Source organism: Typha latifolia, chromosome 1, assembly GCF_019914945.1.
Source record: "Typha latifolia isolate L0001 chromosome 1, TyphaL0001v2, whole genome shotgun sequence".
In the NCBI taxonomy this organism is placed as follows: domain Eukaryota; kingdom Viridiplantae; phylum Streptophyta; class Magnoliopsida; order Poales; family Typhaceae; genus Typha; species Typha latifolia.
Genome location: NC_133086.1, coordinates 12,880,989 through 12,887,755, shown reverse-complemented (window position 1 = coordinate 12,887,755; position 6,767 = coordinate 12,880,989).

Below are 6,767 nucleotides of genomic sequence, written 5' to 3'. Positions count from 1 at the left end.
ATTTTATCTGTATCTTTTATTAAATAATCTAATTAGTTAAACTGAATTTATAATTAGTTTTACTAATCAGTTTTTAATAAAAATAATACCATTAGAAAGGTCTCGTTAAGACCTTTAAAAAAGTCTAATATTAAATTATTTTTGAGTTAATTTAAATTTTAAATTTTTTATTATTTATAAATATGAGTATAATAAATTATGTATCATAAAATATAATTACTCAAAATTATTTCCCAATGTAAATATTAAATATTAAATGTTAAAATACATTAGATATTAAATACGTCAAACATGAAATACATCAAACATGAAATACATCAAATACGAAATCGGAACCTATGGCTACGGAACCGAAACCGACTGGTCAGCATTCAAACCTTGGTGTGAACGCAGATTGGTGTGAACGCAGATTCCGCGTTCGAACGCGTTTGTAAACGCGGTGTGAACTCAACGGTTTTTCTCCAATAATCTTGCAATTCTTCAAACCAGAGATATTCTAGACTTGTGTAAAGCTCATATACATTAAAAAATACACTTAAAATATTTTGTACACAATTGCCAATAAATAAAAACCTAACAATCTCCCCCTTTGGCAATTTGTGACAAAACACCTAGGTTACAAGATATTACAAAGACTTCAAATTGAGCAATCAACAAGTCTAGAATATTTTGCACATCAATCCCTGCAAATAAACATATACCAATCAATATCAAGTGAAAATAACTTGAAATGAATAAACAATCCAAACGCAAGTTATCAATGGAGCATAAGTTCAAAAGTACTTAAATAGACAAAGTTCACAATTCCTCCAAGCAAAGTTATAAGCAAGGTTAGAAAGATAAAAAGACTCTAATAAACTCCCCCTATTACCATGCTCCCCCTACACACCTAGACACTCTCCCCCTTTTTGACACAAATGCCAAAGACTAGGAACTCGGAGGAAACTGACGCTGAAGAATCGTCAACACAGAGTCAAGTACAGTCCCCTGACGAGCTTGCTCAGCTCATAAATCATTCGCTGCCGAATGGAGATCCTGCACTTGAGTACTAAGCTGATCGAAACGGTCAGAGTACTATGCTAACTCCCTTCAGAGTGAGATATGTCATCGTCAGAGCTATCATTAGAACTATCGAGGTGCGATGAGCGACCAGTGGCGGAAGAGGACGGCTTGAGAGGAGACGACTGGTCGTGAGCTTGACTCCGCTTAAGAGTAATCCGATCCAACAATTTGTGCGAAGTAAGAGAAGGTTCCGAAGCATCCACACGCACCCTACTTTGAGTGCACAAATTTATAATAAAGATGTCAAACGGTAACCCCTCACAAGGTGCTTCTTTTTGTGCAGTTGTGAGTATTGAATCATAGATCACTGCAGCCAAATCAACTAAGACTCCAGATAACATTGCATGAAGAAGGAATGCACGATCCAGACTAATACTAGAATGTCGAGTCTTGGGGGTGACATTGTACAGATAAAACAGGTGAAGCATGCGAGCCACGGACGTCAGGTTCGCATGCAGCATCATGTTTCCCTTCCAACGTTCCCCTTTAATCAATACAGTACCAGCACATTCATCGACATCTGGAAATGGAGCAGACGTTGAATACTAGAACTCACCATCAGGAAGACGAAGTTCAGCGCGAATAACATTTAATTTCAATTATACAGACACCCCACGAATAGTAGAACGTATACAGCGGTCTAAGACCGTGGCATTACTAAAAAATTCCCGAACAACTTCTACATAAGCAGTCTCGCTCATCCCACACACCGATAATCATTCTCGCTCAGTAAATATCTGTTCTATCCCCAAAGAAGAAAAATCGGAAATGACCACGGGTGGTTCACAAATAACAGGACGGGTGCCAAAATTATGTTTGTAACGCCCCGCAGCCGTAGATGACGAAAACTTGGGAGCCGAAGTAGGTGAGGAAGGCAGCCTAGGTTTCTTGGAAACTGCAGCTTTTCTAGGCATTCTTGAGAAAGAAAACAAGATGCAAGATTTAATACATGCCCAAAGCAAACAAAAAGATAGCAAGAAATAAAAAAAAATCCAAGAAACCATGAAGGCCCTAAATGAAATCCATCATCCACTTGAAAACGCTAAGATATCACGTTCAATCACATAAGAAACATCAAGATAGTAACTTTAACGTGATCAAAACTCGAAAACGCACGAAATCAATCAAGATCAAGAGACTTAATTGAATAAAAAATAGGAAAATTGATGGATGATCATATCTCGTAAAAGTGAAGAAAAACTAAGAAATTCGGCCGAAAGACGCTAGATCCGGAGGAGAACTACCCTTTAAAAGGGTTTGTGGTGAGAAATTTGATGAAAAATACCAAAATCTTGAAGATTTGAGAGGGAGAAAATGAAGGGTTTCTAGGGTTTGGAAGATGGAAGATGAAAACCCTTGGGTTCGGATGCAATATATAAAGAATCCTCGAGTGTGTTCGAACGCACCAGTCACCGCATTCGAACTCAAATTTGTGTTCGAACACCCTTTTTTTTTTAAATAGAAAATCTAAGAAAAAAATCAAAAAAATTTTTTGGAGATGCACCTCTAAATATTCAAAATAGATTCAAGACATGGAATATGACAATCGAATGAAATAAGTCATACACAGATCAATCAAATCATCAAAAGCATATTATAATCAATTCTAATGCATCACTCAAAATTAAATTAATCTTGATTGATCATAACAATATATATATATATAAGGTGAGCATAGATAACATGAAACATTCTTCTTAAATAAACTTTTCTATTTAAACAATGATACAACACAGTAGTCAAACCGACTTAGTATTTAAATTTGCACTTTTCGACTTATTCTCCATAACCGAACAGGAATTTTTCCTATAATATTTTTTATACATAAACTATATAGGTGCAATGATGGCTTCACACATGAGTAGGTAGCCATTTTCTTGTAGTACATATCAAAAAATGTGCAAGAAGATATTCACAAACATCAAAAAAATATTTTAATTTACAAGCAATGTACTGAGTCAAACTGGACTCTAAACAAGATGGCTTTCATACAAACTCATTGTAGCCCTTTTCATTGATCTTTTATGAACACATTTGTGATGACTAAGTATGAGGTCAAACTGTGCAAATCAACGTCAATAGTGAGCTATTTAAAAAAAAATTCATGATGTTATGCTCACTCAAGAATATACACACGTTATGAGTGCATTAAATTTAGTTTAATTATCATAGAAGTCGAGAGAGTGAACAAATCAGAAATGATATAATATACTGCAAGATAACAGAATTGACTATCATAACTCATAATCAAGAGAAAAATCATATTTATATGTCAAGAGTATATTATTGAATCTAGGAGTGCATCAAATTTTTTTTATGACAAAAACTCTTGACAAATCTGAAACTAAAACCAAAGAAAAGTTTAGAGTAAAGAAAACCTAAAAAGAAACAAAAAGAAATAATAAAAAAAAACACGCAAACCAAACAAAAAAAATCAATCCAAAGCACAAATCCCTAAAAAAGTACAAAGATACTCAAATCTTTGTAATCCAAAGGTTTTGTAAATAGATCACCCAACTGTTTCTCCGTCTCAACATGTTCTAATGCTATTGTTTTGTTTTCAACTAACTCGCGTATAAAATGATGTCGGATATAAATATGCTTTGTACGCGAGTGTTGAACAGGATTTTTCAAAATATTAATAGCACTCATGTTGTCACAATAAAGCACCATAGTATCTTGTTCAATGCCGTAATATTTGACCATCTATTTAATCCATAGTAACTGAGAATAACAACTTCTCGCTGCAATGTACTCGGCCTCCGCACTAGATAAAGATATCGAGTTTTATTTCTTACTGTGCCAAGCAACCAGATTATTTTCAATATAAAAACATCCACCTGAGGTACTTTTTCTATCATCACATAAACCTGCCAAATCAAAATCCGTGTATCTATATATGATAGCTCTCGAGTCATACGTAAACCAGATACCTAAGTCAACTGTGCCACCGACATATTTTATAATACGTTTCACAGCAAACAAATATGTCTCCTTAGGTTCAGACTGAAACCTAGCACACACACTGACAGTAAATGTAATGTCTGGTCTACTAGCAGTTAAGTATAAAAGACTACCAATCATGCTCCTATACAGTGTCTGATCAACACTTTTTCCTGAAATATCCTTACCTAGTTTGGTAGTTATACTCATAAGAGTTCTAGCATGTTTTACATTTTCTAAACCGAATTTAGTCACAAGATCCTTAGCATACTTGGTTTGAGCGATAAATATCCCTCTTTCCAACTGAGTAATTTGAAGTCTCCAAAAGATCTGAGCCTTCATCCATGATTGCTTTGTAAATACGGTTGATGACTTCAGATATTCTTCCTTTTGTATACCTGCAGAAACGAAGACAGTTTTATTATTATTTGAATTACTAGTGTATCCAACACCATACCTGTCTTTTCCAGAGATTTGAGCCTTTAGAATCTCGTCAAGTTTGTTCTTCCCTTTTAGAAATGTCACTTCCTCATTCAGTCGCTCTAGTTCAATTTCATCATCCTTCATTTTATATTTTGCATTGTCAAGTTGTTCAGAAAGGTCTTTGACACGTTTAAGTTCCAATTTGTACTTCTCCTCAAATTGAATTCTTTCTAGTTCGATTACCTTGAGTCGTTGAAGTAGTCTAAGATTGTTTTTCTTGAGTTTAAACGACTCTAGGTACATGTCATTATATGCCTTTTGAATTTTAGATTCATCTTCCTCAGCTGGTAACATATCCTGATCATCTGTACTATCAGTATCAACAACAGAATCGATATTTAGTTGAGAAGAGGCAAAAGCAACAAAATTTTCTTCGTCTTTTCCAGAATCATCATCAGATTCATCTGAGTCATCCCAAGTAACTTTCATAGCTTTACCCTTCTTCCTAAGGCGATTAGGGCATTCTTGTGTTATGTGTCTAAAACCAGAATATTCAAAACATCGAACTTTATTCTTAGAATTCTTATTTTTCTGTTTGACACTGTTGTTGCTCACACCTATATTCGAACTCGCAGTATTCTTTTTTTTCACAAAGGCTTTGCTTTTCTCAAGTTTTTCAGCATTCAACTTGTTTGGCTTTCGAAAGAATTTATTAAACTTTTTGATGAACATGGCCAACATCTCAACATCTAAATCACCTTCATCATCGACTCCTTATAATTTCTTCACGTGGATAGAGCAATCCCTTTGGACTTCCTCTGGACTCAAATGTTTGTAGATTTTCTACCAATTGTTTAACTTTCATAGAATCGATGTCCTTACTATCCTCAATAGCTGTAACTTTCGCCTGAAACCTCTTTGGAAGAGACCTAAGGATCTTACGGACAATTCTATTTTCAGGAATTTTCTTCCCTGGGTTAAAACTTGAGTTGACTATATCACTCAGCTTTGCATAGAACTCATCAAATGTCTCATTCTCCTCCATACGTAGAGTTTCAAAACTAGTAGTCAACCTCTAAAGTTTAGAAAGTTTTACAGCCATAACTCCTTCGTGAATAATTTCTAAGATCGTCCAAGCTTCTTTTGCTATCTCACAAGTAGCAATTCTTCCGAGGAAACACAACTAAAAATTACATTTTATTGCCTTGCTATTCCATCCAACTTTTTCATAGTTTGATCTATCCCATGACTCTATCGGTTTATCAACAAGTTTATCATCCGCCATGTATATTGGTGGACTCCAACCGTTCATAACGGCAAACCATACTTGTTCATCTATAGACTTCAAGTAAGCTCTCATCCTAGCTTTCCAATATCTATAATTTGATCCATCTAGGATAGGAGGTCTAATAAATGATGGTCCATCTCTATAAAAATCCATGCCTATCTGATCTCTCTCAAAGGGTGAGAGAACTTGCTCTGATACCAATTGAAAAACTCGTAGACACAAGTATGTATCTAAATACTAGGCTATGATAACACTCGTTCGTTTAAGTAAAAGTCCGTAGAAATATTAAGAACGAAAGCAGAGATGAATGCCAAGATTTTAACGTGGAAAAACCCAAACGGGAAAAAAACCACGAATCCAAACTCGGATCAAAACCAATCACAAGAATAGTAGTAGTTACAAGACTGACTCACAAAACAACCCGTCGATCCAAACGAATTTGTTCTTCTTAGTCTTGCTCGCTAGAACCCACGATTCACTACTTCTCGTGATTGAAGTCCAACCTCAGTAACCCTCGAGATTGATCTTTCGTTTAGATAGCCTTTAAGATGAAAGATTAACTTTTTAATGATGAGTGGAACCTTGTTAGTTGAAGAACCGATGTAGCCTCAAGAAGTCTCCTTTAATAATACTTTTTTAACCACCCTAGAGATAGGGCATCACAATCCTTATATATAATCTCCAAGATAGAGCAAAATCCAAGTCTTATCCATACTCACGAAAGTCCAATTTTATCAATCTTTATTGGTGCGTTCGAATGCGGCCCGGGTGCATTCGAACGGCATGACTTGATCTCAGGTGCGTTCGAACGGGCCCAAGTGCGTTCGAACATGACAACTTGAATTCTTTAGGTTGCGTTCGAACGCGTTTGTGAACGCAGCTCTCGGTCTGTGTGAACGCAGTACCCGCGTTTGAATGCATTTGTGAACGCAGCTCTCTATCTGTGTGAACGCAGTACCCGCGTTCGAATGCATTTGTGAACGCGGCTCTCTGTCTATGTGAACACAGATTTCGCGTTCGACCGCGTTTGTGAACGCGACTCTCTGTCTGT